At 43.6% G+C, this 15753-nt stretch overlaps 1 long non-coding RNA gene across 1 annotated transcript in view; it reads right to left on the bottom strand.

Annotated features, from left to right (window-relative positions):
* Positions 1-15718, bottom strand: part of LOC134486985 (uncharacterized) — a 27955-nt gene extending 12237 nt beyond the window's left edge. Inside the window, exon 1 of the long non-coding RNA XR_010066625.1 lies at positions 14362-15718. This is a non-coding gene — a long non-coding RNA (uncharacterized LOC134486985). The remainder of the gene's footprint in view (positions 1-14361) is intronic.
* Between the last annotated feature and the right edge of the window lie 35 nt (positions 15719-15753).

Here is a 15753-nt window from a genome sequence, read left to right as displayed (position 1 = left end):
CAGACCCTCTACGGCTGAGCTTTAAACCAATTCACTTTCCACTGAAAGCGTTTATTTAGTCTGGGTTTTTTGAAACAGAATCCCACTGCACGGTTCAGGCTAGCCTGGAGGGCCCTATGTAACCTAGATTTGCCACCGATTCAAGACAATCTTTTTGTTTCAGCGTTACTAGGGGACTACAGGATGCCACATCTATTCTCTTCCAATGTTTTTTATTATTGTTGTTAACATTTTTTAGATTTATTTATATTGTTATTGTGTGTGTGTGTGTGTGTGTGTACATGCACCAGAGCTGTCTCTCTCTTTTTTTTTTTTTTTTAAAGATTTATTTATTTTATGTATGTGAGTACACTGTAGCTGTCTTCAGACATACCAGAAGAGGGCATCAGATCCCGTTACAGATGGTTGTGAGCCACCATGTGGTTGCTGGGAATTGAACTCAGGACCTCTGGAAGAGCAGTGAGTGCTCTTAACCACTGAGCTATCTCTCCAGCCCCTGTCTCTCTCTTTCTACCATGTAAATCCTGGGATTGAACTCACATTGCTAGTTTTTGGTAGCATGTTCCTTTACCCATTGAGCTATATGTCTAGCGTTTCTTTGGATGTTTTAAAAATTAGTTATTGGGCTGGAGAGATGGCTCAGTGGTTAGGAGCACTGACTGCTCTTCCTGAGGTCCTGAGTTCAATTCCCAGCAACCACATGGTGGCTCACAACCATCTGTAATGGGATCCAATGCCCTCTCCTGGTGTGTCTGAAGACAGCTAAATATGAGTATATGAATAAAATAAGTCTTAAAAAAATTAGTTATTGGCAAAGCTGTTTAGAGAAGAAAGAAAGGAAGGAAGGAAGGAAGGAAGGAAGGAAGGAAGGAAGGAAGGAAAAAAAGGAAAGGAACCCATTTCCCCTTATGGGGAACAGCCAAAAGGAAAGAGGAAAAAATTGGCAAGAGGGCAGGGTGTTGTAGTGAGCCATATTGGATTTGGGCCTGGCCATTTTGTGACTGTGTAGCTCAAAGTGGCTACGTGACTCTTGGCCACACATACTCCTCTAAGACCCACTCCCATGAATTTACGGCACAGGAAGATAACATTCACCGGATGCTTCAACCTAAGCAAAAATCAATTATCGCCTCAGTCAACACCCGGTGTCTCCACCACCTGACCTCATCGCCTGACCTCTTTGCCTCCAGCTATCACTGCCTATACCCTCATCTCCTCCTCCTTCATATTTCACAAAGGTCACTCCCCCTACCTGAAAGCCATAAAAGCTGTAACGTTCATCCCAATAAACGAGACCTTGACAATAGAATCTTGCTTGGTCTCCTTCTTTTCACCCCCATTTGGCCCACAGGTAGAAAGCCTCTTCGGGACCCTGAATAACTGGGTCCCTGCTGGCGGGTCAGGGTGTGATGATTTGGGGGGCCAGCCTGGACTATATAGTGAGACCCTGATAGAAGGAAGAAAAAAAGGAACACAGGTATAAAAACTCTATGAATTTGAGATATCTGATAAACACTAGGTTTATTACTTTGTGTTTTGAGGGCTGGGGAGAGGGTACTTAATGAGCTGGGTAATGAGCGGTTAAAATGTTTTCAGGTTGTTTGTGTGGCTGCTTCTAGTTTGTCAACGACTAGATGAAAGAGGAGTCAGTGAGGACACCTCTGTACTTGGACTGCAACACTATACCACGACTGGAACAAAGAATGGGGCCTGAAAACACACCGGAAGCATCTGGGCCAGGGAGTGGTTGTCGGCTAAAAGCTCTTCTTAAGAGTGCACCCTCGGGTTGGGGATTTAGCTCAGTGGTAGAGCGCTTGCCTAGGAAGCGCAAGGCCCTGGGTTCCGTCCCCAGCTCCGGGGGGGGGGGGGGGGGGGGGGAGAAAAGAAAAAAAGAGTGCACCCTCTCCTGGAGGGGTAAGGAAACCTTCTCTTACACGCCTGGTGCCCCCCGGCACTCAGAAATTGGACACGGTCAGGTCACTTGTGTTTGGCAAACTCCCTTCTGGCACCTGGTGAGAGAAATTGCTCAGGACTTCAAAATAGATCTGTGCGCCCAGAGTGCAGCTGTTAGCACTTTGCTGGAGGCAAGGGAGGCCCATCTGGTTGGCTTTTTTTTTTTTTTTTTTTTTTTTTTTGATACCAGTCTGTGCAATCCATGCTGAATATGTAACAATTGTGCCAAAAGACAGCCAGATAGCACACCACCATAGAGAACATGAGTCCTTTATTCATTCTCAAAAAAAAAACCCAAATTTTTCTTTTTCCTGTTATTGGTAGTTTTGAATGTTGGTTTCTCCCTGACTAATGGACCAAATTTTATAACTGGGAGTAGAAAAACACAAATCAGGTATTGGCAGCTTTTTTCCATTTTCATATTGTGTGATTTTTTTTTAATATTAATCCAGGGAGCTAAAGCATTAATGTAAATCTAAAAGTTTACATGAAAGCATCTCGACTGTCCACCTTGATGACAACAATCAACAAACTCGTTCAATTTTGTTCGCTTGTTTTGATTTTGAGACAAAGTCTCTCTGTAGCCCCTGGCTGTCCTGGAACTTCATATATAGATCAGGCTGACCTCAAACTCATAGAAATCCACCTGCCTCTGCCTCCTGAGTACCACGATTAAAAGCATGCTCCACCAAGTCTAGTTTCCTGTTCAATCTTTCTTTTCCTCTTTTTCTTTTGCTCCCTCCCTCTCCTCCTCCTCTTCTTCCCCTTCCTCCGGAGAGCACTGTGCACCTCACAGAGAGCCTCATCCATGTGGAGAGAAGTCTTCTTCCACTGAACTACTGACCCAGCTCTAAACTTGTGAGACTTTTCTTCAAAATCTACTAGTGAGAAACTATAGAGCTGGCTCAGCAGTTAGGCATGCTGGCTGCTCTTGCAGAAGGTCTGGGTTCAGTTCAAAGCACCTGTCTTATTACAGTTTCCATTGCTGTGAAGAGACACCGTGACCAAGGCAACTCTTATAAAGGAAAGCTTTTAATCCCACTAAAATCAGGGACTAGACAAGGCTGCCCACTCTCTCCCTACTTATTCAATATAGTTCTTGAAGTTCTAGCCAGAGCAATCAGACAACAAAAGGAGGTCAAGGGGATACAGATCGGAAAAGAAGAAGTCAAAATATCACTGTTTGCAGATGATATGATAGTATATTTAAGTGATCCCAAAAGTTCCACCAGAGAACTACTAAAGCTGATAAACAACTTCAGCAAAGTGGCTGGGTATAAAATTAACTCAAATAAATCAGTAGCCTTCCTCTACACAAAAGAGAAACAAGCCGAGAAAGAAATTAGGGAAACGACACCCTTCATAATAGACCCAAATAATATAAAGTACCTCGGTGTGACTTTAACCAAGCAAGTAAAAGATCTGTACAATAAGAACTTCAAGACACTGAAGAAGGAAATTGAAGAAGACCTCAGAAGATGGAAAGATCTCCCATGCTCATGGATTGGCAGGATTAATATAGTAAAAATGGCCATTTTACCAAAAGCAATCTACAGATTCAATGCAATCCCCATCAAAATACCAATCCAATTCTTCAAAGAGTTAGACAGAACAATTTGCAAATTCATCTGGAATAACAAAAAACCCAGGATAGCTAAAGCTATCCTCAACAATAAAAGGACTTCAGGGGGAATCACTATCCCTGAACTCAAGCAGTATTACAGAGCAATAGTGATAAAAACTGCATGGTATTGGTACAGAGACAGACAGATAGACCAATGGAATAGAATTGAAGACCCAGAAATGAACCCACACGCCTATGGTCACTTGATTTTTGACAAAGGAGCCAAAACCATCAAATGGAAAAAAGATAGCATTTTCAGCAAATGGTGCTGGTTCAACTGGAGGTCAACATGTAGAAGAATGCAGATCGATCCATGCTTATCACCCTGTACAAAGCTTAAGTCCAAGTGGATCAAGGACCTCCACATCAAACCAGACACACTCAAACTAATAGAAGAAAAACTAGGGAAGCATCTGGAACACATGGGCACTGGAAAAAATTTCCTAAACAAAACACCAATGGCTTACGCTCTAAGATCAAGAATCGACAAATGGGATCTCATAAAACTACAAAGCTTCTGTAAGGCAAAGGACACGGTGGTTAGGACAAAACGGCAACCAACAGATTGGGAAAAGATCTTTACCAATCCTACAACAGATAGAGGCCTTATATCCAAAATATACAAAGAACTCAAGAAGTTAGACCGCAGGGAAACAAATAACCCTATTAAAAAATGGGGTTCAGGGGTTGGGGATTTAGCTCAGTGGTAGAGCGCTTGCCTAGGAAGCACAAGGCCCTGGGTTCGGTCCCCAGCTCCAAAAAAAAGAACCAAAAAAAAAAAATGGGGTTCAGAGCTAAACAAAGAATTCACAGCTGAGGAATGCCGAATGGCTGAGAAACACCTAAAGAAATGTTCAACATCTTTAGTCATAAGGGAAATGCAAATCAAAACAACCCTGAGATTTCACCTCACACCAGTGAGAATGGCTAAGATCAAAAACTCAGGGGACAACAGATGCTGGCGAGGATGTGGAGGAAGAGGAACACTCCTCCATTGTTGGTGGGATTGCAAACTGGTACAACCATTCTGGAAATCAGTCTGGAGAATCCTCAGAAAATTGGACATTGAACTGCCTGAGGATCCAGCTATACCTCTCTTGGGCATATACCCAAAAGATGCCCCAAAATATAAAAAAGACACGTGCTCCACTATGTTCATTGCAGCCTTATTTATAATAGCCAGAAGCTGGAAAGAACCCAGATGCCCTTCAACAGAGGAATGGATACAGAAAATGTGGTACATCTACACAATGGAATATTACTCAGCTATCAAAAACAACGACTTTATGAAATTCGTAGGCAAATGGTTGGAACTGGAAAACATCATCCTGAGTGAGCTAACCTAATCACAGAAAGACATACATGGTATGCACTCATTGATAAGTGGCTATTAGCCCAAATGCTTGAATTACCCTAGATGCCTAGAGCAAATGAAACTCAAGACAGATGATCAAAATGTGAATGGTTCACTCCTTCTTTAAAAGGGGAACAAGAATACCCTTGGCAGGGAAGAGAGAGGCAAAGATTAAAACAGAGACTGAAGGAACACCCATTCAGAGTCTGCCCCACATGTGGCCCATACATATATAGCCACCCAATTAGACAAGATGAATGAAGCAAAGAAGTGCAGACCGACAGGAGCCGGATGTAGATCGCTCCTAAGAGACACAGCCAGAATACAGCAAATACAGAGGCGAATGCCAGCAGCAAACCACTGAACTGAGAATAGGACCCCCGTTGAAGGAATCAGAGAAAGAACTGGAAGAGCTTGAAGGGGCTCGAGACTCCATATGTACAACAATGCCAAGCAACCAGAGCTTCCAGGGACTAAGCCCCTACCCAAAGACTATACATGGACTGACCCTGGACTCTGACCTCATAGGTAGCAATGCATATCCTAGTAAGAGCACCAGTGGAAGGGGAAGCCCTGGGTCCTGCTAAGACTGAACCCCCAGTGAACTAGACTGGTGGGGGGAGGGCGGCAATGGGGGGAGGGTTGGGAGGGGAACACCCATAAGGAAGGGGAGGGGGGAGGGGGATGTTTGCCCGGATACCGGGAAAGGGAATAACACTTGAAATGTATATAAGAAATACTCAAGTTAATAAAAAAAATATATAGAAATAAAAAAAAAAGGAAAGCTTTTAATTCATTCTCATCATGGCAAGAAGCACGGCCGTGTACAGGCAGATACGGTGCTGGAGAGGAGCTGAGAGTTCTATCTCAGCATCATCTCACAAGAGGAAGAAAATGCAACACTGACTCTAGATTGGGCATCTGAGACCTCCAAGCCCACATGAAACATTTTCTCCAACAAGGCCGCACCTCCTAATAGTGTCATGTCACAGGCTTATGGGAGCCATCTTTATTCAAACCACCACAACACCCATGACAGAGGGCTCCTAATAACCTGTAACTCCAATTTCAAGGTGTCTAACGACCTTTTCTGTCTTCCATGGGTACTCATCCCTATACACACACACACACACACACACACACACACACACACACACACACGCACGCGCACACACACACACGTGTGCATCAAACAAAACTAGTGTCCTAGTTCACACTCAGCCATTTAATAGAGATTTTTTAGTTCTAGTTTTTAGGTTTTGGTTTTTTGTTTTGGTTTTTTTAAGATTTATTTATTTATTTTATGTATGTCTCTCTCTTCAGACACACCAGAAGAGGGCACCAGATTTCATTACAGATGGTCGTGAGCCACCATGTGGTTGCTGGAAATTGAATTCAGAACCTCTAGAAGAGCAGTCAGTGGTGCTCTTAACCTCGGAACCATCTCTCCAGTAACTTTGGTCGGCTTAGAACTTGGTATACAGACTAGACTGACCTCAAATTCAGAGACTTGCCTGCCTCTGTCTCCGGAGGACTAAGATTAAAGGTGTGTGCAACCACACCCTGTCTGTGACAGAGGTGTTAATGCAATGTTTTTCATATTCCACACAGTATCACTAGTGAACTAGATGTATACTGTCTGTGAAATGATCCTCTGTCACTTTGCCTGTGTAAAACTGTACCTCACTAATACTTACATGTGTTTTTCTCAGAGTGCATCTCTACCTTTAAACGAAGCTTAATTCAAGATGGATGATCTCCAAGTTCAAAGCCAGCCTGGTCTACAGAGCTGATTCCAGGACAGCCAGGGCTACACAGAGAAACTAACAAACAAACAAACAAACAAAAGTGAACCCTGGCTTATTTGTTTTCCTTTTTTAAGGCCAAGTCTGTAAGGGCTGGAGTGGCAGCTACAGTGTATTCAATACACAAAGTAAAAAAAATAAATCTTTAAAAAAAAAAGATGAAGTCTGTAATCTCGGCACTTAGAGGTAGAAGGATTGGGAGTTCAATGATAGCCTTATCTACAAAGTGAGTGAGTTTGAGGCCAGCCCAGTCTACACAAGATCTTGTCTCAAAGGAAAAAAAAGACAGGTCTGAGGATAAACATCAGTTGGAACAGTTGTTGCCTAGCAGGCACATGGCTCCCAGCTCAGTCTCCAGCACCTAGTAAACTGGTTACCGTGGCACACACTGGCTATCCTGTCACTGGGGAAGTAGCCACAGAAGGGTCAGAAGTTCAAGGTCATCCTTGGCTACACAGCAAGCTGCACAGCAGCCTGGGTTACCTGAGACTCTGTTTCCAAAATTCAAAGCAAAACAAAACAATAACAAACACTCACCCTCCCACCACTGCCATAAAGACTGAGTCTTGATATATAGCCAAGGTAGACTTGGAGGTCTCCAAGTCTTCTTTTAAAAATTATTTATTTGACTTATTTACTGTTTGTTTGTGATGATGCACATGTGAAAGTCAGAGAACTGTTTTTGGAAGTTAGATCTCTCCTTTCTATAACAGATCCCCAGACTGTAACACAACTGACTGACTCCATGATGAGCAAACCATTCAGGCCATTTAACTCAGCACATAGCACCACCAGCCAAAATGAAAGCAAAGGCCTAATCCATCAAAGCCCATAGTTCCAGGAAAATCTCTAAATGTACTAACTTTCCTATTTAGCTTCTGTAGTTCTGCTTCTGGCTAACTGTTCTTGTTAACTGAAGTGTGTCAACACAGAACATGGTTTTTGTGTGTGTGTGTGTGTGTGTGTGTGTGTGTGTGTGTGTGTGTGTGTGTGTGTGTTTAAAAGCTCACTCTGTGAAAGGCTTGGTGCTATACTAGGATCCTAGACACCCAGTGTAGTTGCTGGCTAATAGAAGTGACTTTCTATTGCCTTAAACCTATGTCCAAGCAATCTTCTCTAGTGGATACCCTACAATACTTACACCTTGTGGGTTCTGGGGATCAAACCCAGGTCACTGGGCTTCCGTAGCAAGTGTTTTTCCCTGGTGAGCTATCTCAATGGCCCTTTTGAGATACACTCTCCATCTGTAACCAAAGCTGCTGGCCTGGAACTTACTATGTGGTCCAGGTTGGCAATTCTCCACCACAGACTCTGAATACTAGCATGTAGGCACAAGTCACTACATGCAGCTAGGTCTGAAACTTTTTTTTTTTCTGGTTCTTTTTTTCGGAGCTGGGGACCGAACCCAGGGCCTTGTGCTTCCTAGGTAAGCGCTCTACCACTGAGCTAAATCCCCAGCCCTGAAACTTTTAAAGAACAACTCATTCTTTCTTTTTTTTTTAAAGATTTTATTTATTTTATATAAGTGAGTACCCTGTCACTCTCCTCAGACACACCGGGAGAGGGAATCAGATTGTGCTGCAAATGGTTGCGAGCCACCATGTGGTTGCTGGGATTTGAACTCAGGACCTCTGGAAGAGCAGTCATTGCTCTTAACCACTGAGCCACCTCTCCAGCCCCAACTCATTCTTTCATAACTGTGTACACGTCTAACAATCACATTCCTCTTGCTACTCCATAGCCTCTCCCCTGCCACTGAGTCACCTCCTCCTCCTCCTCCTCTTCTTCTTCTTCCTCTTCCTCCTCTTCCTCCTCTTCTTCCTCCACCTCCTCCTCTTCCTCCTCCACCTCCTCCTCCTCCTCCTCTTCTTCCTCCTCCTCTTCCTCTTCCTCCTCCTCCTCTTCCTCTTCCTCTTCTTCTTCTTCTTCTTCTTCTTCTTCACAACCCACTCTCCTACAACACTCCTCTCCCCATCCCTGGCTTTCTGCCTAGAGACCAAAACTTCAAAAAAAATTACAGGGATTAGGGGCTAGGGATTTAGCTCAGTGGTAGAGCGCTTACCTAGGAAGCGCAAGGCTCTGGGTTCGGTCCCCAGCTCCGAAAAAAAGAACCAAAAAAAAAAAAAAATTACAGGGACTGGAGAGATAGCTCAGTGGTTAAGAGCACTGGCTTCTCTTCCAGAGGACCCAGGTTCAATTCTCAGCACCCACATGGCAGCTCACAACTGTCTGTAACTCCAGTTCCAAGGTTTCTGATATCCTCACACGGACATACATGTAAGCAAAACACCAATGCACATAAGATAAAAGTAAGTCATATTTTAAGTTTTTGTTTTTGTCTTCATTTTTTAAACAGCTTCTTTTTTTTTTCTTTTTTTTTGGAGCTGGGGACCGAACCCAGGGCCTTGTGCTTGCTAGGCAAGCGCTCTACCAGTGAGCTAAATCCCCAACCCCTTGTCTTCATTTTTTACAGGGCTATAGAAATGCGTCTGTGGTTAGGAGCATTAGTCGCTCCTACAGAGGACTCAGGACGTGGGTTCAGTTCTCAGAACTCACAGGTAGTTCATAACCAACCATAACTCTACTTCAAGGGGATCCAATGTCGTCTTCTAACCCCTGTGGGTACTGGGCATGCATGTGCAAGCAAAATCCTCACACACATAAAGTAAAATAAATGAATAATCTAAAAAGAATGAAAAGGAAAAAAGGGATTTTTTTATTTCATGTGCATGAGTATTTTACCTGCATGTATGTATGTGCACTGCACGCATGTCCACAGATGCCAGAAAAGAGCATCAGAACCCTGGAACTGGAGTTACAGACAGGTGCAAGCTACCATGTGGATGCAGGGAGCCGAGCGGGTTCTATTACATAGCCCTTGAGGGCCCGGAACTCACTTTGTAGACCAGACTGGACTCCAACCCACAGAGATCTGTGGTTAGGAGCATGTATTGCCTCTTTTGAAACCAGACATGGAGACGCGAAGCTTGGAGGTAGACCATCTGGTTTTAGTCTTCTTTGGTACAGTGTTTCCTCACTCTGCTCAGTTTCCTCCCTTTTAGAGTGGCAATGTGTCCTGGAAGTAATCTATCTGCTCTCTTATTTTGATTTCACAGGGGTTGCACTTAATAGATTGCTGAGTCTCAGAAGCGACTTTAAACCTTGCACTTTTAAGTAGTACTGACACTGTGATAGGCTGTGAGGAGTTTTGAAGTTGAACCGGATGTATCTATGACATGGCTACATGCCTGTGAGATCCAGGGAGTGGAATGGGGTGGATTTATAAGACTAGCCTCTATAGGCACGTGTGTTTGAATGCATAGTCACCTGGGAATGGATCAGTTGGGGAAGGTTATGAGTTGTGTGGCCTTGTTGAAAGAGGTATATCACTGGGAGGGTGGGCTTTGAGACCTCAAAATCCCAAGCCAGGCATAGTCTCTCTACTCCTTCTCCAGCACCTCCAGCACCATGTGCGCAATAGCTGCTGCCATGCTCCCACCACGATGATAATGAACTTAGCCCCTGAAACTGTAAGCCAGCCCCAATTAAATGATTCCCTTTATTAGAGCTGTGGTCATGGTTTCTCTTCCCAGCAATAGAACGGTGACTAAGAAAGAGGTTCACATTCGAGGCCAGCTCAAGGTTTGTCTGAGCTCCGCGGTGAGATTGCCTCAAAAAGGAAAAAGGAGTACAAAGATGTCTTTTTAAATGGTAAATCTGATGTAACTGCTAGTATCTTGTTTTCACTTCTGCATTTCAAAATGTTAATGTTTTCATTTAGATATGGGCACATCAAATGTAGGACAAAACCTCCCTGCTGTTGGATATCACCAGAGTCAGCTTACAGTCAAGGTCACTAGGATTTGAAGTTCAACAAGGAAAAAGATACCCTCATTCCAAGACAGCAAGTTCATCACACAATGTTTCTACTGCCTAATTTTATTTTATCTTTTGAGACAGCATCTTGTGCAGCTTAGATTGGCCTGGAACTCACTATGTAGTCCTGGCTGGCCTTGAACTTTTGGTGACCCTTTTGCCTTGTCCACTTATGTGAGCCACTCCAACTCTTTAGGTCATATTGTTGTTTTGTCTTTGTATGTGATTATGAAGTGTTCTTATCATCATCACAGAGCAGATTTACCTGACATTTGTGTTTTATAATTTTCGTTTATATTTAACACTTGAATATCACGACTGAGTTGTGCTTGCCAGGAGTATTTATTGCTCTTACAGAGAACCTGGCTTCCATTCCCAGCATCCACATGGTGGTGGTTCACAATCATCCATAACTCCAGTTCCAGGGGGTCTGACGCCTTCCACTGACCTCCACAGGCACTAAACACAAAGGGGTGCACATTTATATGCAGGCGAAACACTGACACATAAAATAAAGTGAATAAATCTAATAAAATTTTATTAAAAAACTATGACTCAGGTGTGGAGGGCGGTACACACCTTTAATCTTTTAGGAGGCAAAAGAGGCAGGCGGATCTCTGAGTCCAAGGCCAGTCAGGTGTACAAAGTGAGTTGCAGAATGGTCAGGGTTACATAGAGAAGCCCTGTCTTGAAAAAAAAAATGTGATGAGCTGTACTAGATGAGCCCATCAGTAGTCTGTCATGGAGCACAGGGGTGCTTATGAGGCCTCACTGGTCTCTGGGAATATATATGTAGTTAATGGTTGCTGGGGGGAGGAAAGTACAATTTTTTCAGTAATGTAACGACTTGTAAGCTGCCCATAGTCATGTGAACAATCCCTTACCTATGCTCTTGTAAGTAACCCTACCTAAACTGACTGGGCTCCCCACCCCTTCTCTCCCATGGTATGAAAGTGTCATGTATTAAAAATAGAAAAGAAGCCAGTGAGATAGCTCAGCTGGTAAGAACTTGCTACCAAGTCTGATGATCCAAAGATTCCCAGAACCTATGTGGCAGAAAGGGAGAAGCAGTTCCCCCAATTTCTTCTGACCCTCCACACATCTGCCATGGTGTGTATGCTGTCCATGTACCCACACGCACGCATAGACATGCACACACTCATGCGGAAAAAAAGAAAAGTGAGGGAGGAAAGAAGGAAGGAAGGAAGGAAGGAAGGAAGGAAGGAAGGAAGGAAGGAAGGGAGGAAGGAAGGAAGGGGAGCCCGGAATTAATACAGGTGAGGAATGGCCTTAAACTCCTTCCTGGTCCTCCTGCTTTAACTTCCCAAGTGATGAGGTTACAGATATGAATCACAATGCATACTTTTTAGATTTTAAAAAATTAATATTTTTGTTAGCATATTTTTATGGCTTATCATGGTTAGCATATTTAATAGGCTTCATTGTGACATTTTCATACATGTATAGTACTTTTCCCCATTTTCATGTTCAGAGACAGTCAGGGATGTAGCTCAATTGGCAAAGTGCTTACCTAGCATGCACAAAGCCCTCATGTGCATCTCCAACATCACATAAACTGGGTATAGTAGGAGGTAGTAGGGTATAACTCAGGAGGTAAAAGGAGGAGAATTGGGAGTTCAAAGCAATTCCTAAGCTATGTAGCAAACTGGAAGCCAGACAAGCAATATGAGACCCCTATGTCAACATAAATAAGAAGCTAGACCTGGTGGCACAGACCTGTAATCTCGGCTGTCTTGGGGAGTTTCTTATAGTCCCCTCCTCTCACAATATCATTAAGTTCCTCTTTTGAAGGACCATCTTCATGCCATCCTACTCTACTGAGTGTGCTCCAAAAGTCAGGATGTCCTTGTGTTTCTTTTACATTTTTTCCTTATCAGGACTTTTCTTTTAGTTGTCATATATGGTCATTAGGAAAGTATTCATGGCACCTTTAATTCTGATATGAGGGGAAGAACTTTTTGCAGCTTTAGAGATGTCAAGCTTCAAAGGGTTACTTCAGCCCACAGAAGATCCAGCTAGCTACCAAAATACAGTTGTAGGTTGGGGATTTAGCTCAGTGGTAGAGCGCTTGCCTAGGAAGCACAAGGCCCTGGGTTCGGTCCCCAGCTCCGAAAAAAAAAAAAAAGAACCAAAATACAGTTGTAGATTCCTAGGTTGTAGGTCTAAGTCTCTGCCTACTAAATCAGCTGGTCTCGAACTAGAAAAAAGGGTGGACACCTTTACCACTTCTGCTCATGTCTACCTAGCCACCTCTTCTAGCAGAACTAGCATGTTGGAAGAGTTCCTTCTCTAGGGAGACATTAAACATCTACCCTTCCTTATAAGGTCCAAATGACAAACTAAAGTACAACTCCACCGAAGTTTATCCTGGAGAACTAATGATCTTATGGGGCTCACTTACAAAGCATGAATGAGGGGCTACTTGTATGAATGTGGGTGACTTCAAAGCTTCCACACTGGATAGTCTTCACCCAGCACAGATGATGGTTTCCCCAGAGCTGCATAGATCTTCAACTAGCCTGTCCACAGCCTATATACTCTAACACCTCGGAGGCCAAGTACAACTAGGGCAGAATTGCAGCTGGAATCGCAAGTGTAGGTCTAATGATCCCTCCCACCTTCTTTTTCTGTGGGTGTCAGCAGTCCATAAACTGTATTCTGATGGACTCTTGGAAGTAGGTACAGCTTATCCAATGGCTGTTTTGCTCAAATGACTGCCTTTTTGTTGTTGTCGTTGTTGATGATGTTGTTATTGTTTTTGGGTTTTTGTTTGTCTTTTTGAGACAGGTTTTCTCTATGTATCCCTAGCTGTCCTGGAACTCAACTTTGTAGACCAGGTTAACCTTGAACTCACAGAGAGCTGCCTGTCTCTGCCTCTTGAGTGCTAAGATTAAAGGTGTGTTGCCCCCACAGCCCAGCTGGACTGCCTTTTATACCATATGCTATTGTAGGGAGTAGATGCTCTAAGTGAGTGAAGTCCCAAGAAGATGTATCTTTTGACATAGGCAAAGCCTGCCAAAGACTCCAAGACTAATTGGTCTACGGAAAATTAGCAAAGCTATTACCCATATGAACCAAGCTCAAGAGAAATCAGGAGTCTACGTGTTTAAGAACAATTGATCAGTGTATGTAAAGACTAGCAACTGCAGTTTCCTCCTCCCGGATGTTTATAGCCTGAGACTGCTGGCCTATAGAGACACCTCCTATAGAGACTAGCTAACCTCTCACTCTGAGCTTGTATCTTATAAACATGTTCAGATTGCAGGTTGCAGTGAAAGCTGTAGTCCTAGAGAACTCCACCTGATCTCTGTGTGTGTCTGTGTGTCTGTGTGTCTTTTTGTTCATTCCCTGGCCACCCCTAGCCAGGGTTCCAGAATCCAAACCCCTCAGGATGTGGCAGGGTATGACAAAAGAAAGGTGTAAATGAATTAGTTGCATTATAACTTCAAGGAAACAAAAAGAATACAAAATTTAGGACTAGTTTTATAGGGCAGAGCCAGAATCATATTACATTGTCAATGCATATTTGTCGAACAAATGAATGCCATTCAACACTACCCTAGAGTCTCCCTGTATTTATCTAGTATATAACTCTCTCTCTTTCTCATTCTGAAACAACTTGAATACAGTTTGTTTGGTTTTTCCTCAGAAGCTTGATGACTGTCCTTTAATTACTGTGATCAACACAATGCCCCAAAACAACTTGGAGAAGGGTTTGTGTGGCTTACATGTCCCAGTTGATCATTGAGGGATATCACGGCAGTAACTCAAGCAGGAGCAGAGGCAGGAACGGTGGAGAAAAGCTTCTCACTGATTTGTTTCATTGCTCATATTCAGTTATGTGTTGCTTATACATCCCAGTGCCGCATGGTCAGGGGTAATACCACCCACAATGGGCTGGGCCATCCCACTTCGGTCAACAAACAAAAATGTCACAGACATGCCTACACGGGTCAGTGTGACTGAGGCACTTCTCAATTGAGGTTCCCTCCTCCCAGGTGACTCTGTTCTTGTTTTAAGGTCACAAACAACTAACCAATCAGCATAATGACTCACATTTCATGGAGTGGAAAGCAACATTTAGGTTATGGCTCTCAAATTTCCCATGATCAAATTATACATTTATCTTCATCTAGACCCATCATTTATAAACTTCCTCCAGTTGAAATGAGAGTATCCCTCAGTGTTCTGGATGCTCTCTTCTCTGTCCTTCTCAAGGACTTTTCTCCTGTACGTCCCCTAGTTCCTTCCGCATTATAATTCTCCTTGCTTGTATCATTCTATCTATCTATCTATCTATCTATCTATCTATCTATCTATCTATCTATATCACTGTTTTCACCACTAGGCTCCAGCCACACCGCTTTGCCCTTCTCCCTTTTCTTCTTTGCATTTCTTTCTTGTCCCCTCCCACCAAGACCTGGAACTCATGATCTCCTCCTGGTTCAGTCTCTCAAGTGCTGGATTACAGTGGCTTTGCCTTGGCTGTCCTGGAACTCGTTCTGTATACCAGGCTAGCTTCAAACTCAGAGAGATCCAGCCTGCCTCTGCACACCTCCAGTTCTAGCACTTGAGAGGCAGACGCAGGTGAATCTTTGAGTTTAAGGCCAGTCTGGTCTACAATGATCCCACACAGAGAATCCCTGTCTTGCAAAAACTTTTTTTAAGGTTTTCTTCCCCTCTTTTAGTAGAATTGTCTCAACGTCATATATTTTGGTTGATCCTTTTTCCAGTGATTAGTAAATAATGTCATTCCCATTATAAACCAAGTTCCCTTGAGCTTGTTTTTCAGTTCAGCCTAGCAATATTTTCCTCCAACCGGGGATGCTTTTCTCCAAGCTTCTTTCTAAGCTATCTTTCCTTTGCTCGTCAGTTGGCAGCTCGGCTGAAATCTCCTATCTCCATTGTCTCCAGGTCCTTTGCACTCCTCGACTCTGAAGGGCCTGTAGAACCCAGGGCCGCCAGAATCTCGCCGTTGCTAAGCTGTTGCTAGGGCGGTTGCGGTGGAGACTTCTGAGAGGACCAACATTCGGCGTCCTAGTGACGTAATAAAATTGGCGCCAGTGTCGCCAGGGAGTGCGTCACTAACACGGGCGATTGGGGGCGGGGCCATGCGGAAT

This window comes from Rattus norvegicus, chromosome 5 (genome assembly GCF_036323735.1).
Source record: "Rattus norvegicus strain BN/NHsdMcwi chromosome 5, GRCr8, whole genome shotgun sequence".
NCBI classification, from domain to species: domain Eukaryota; kingdom Metazoa; phylum Chordata; class Mammalia; order Rodentia; family Muridae; genus Rattus; species Rattus norvegicus.
The sequence above is the reverse complement of the archived record's forward strand: the minus strand, read 5'-3'. Positions and strand labels throughout refer to the sequence as shown.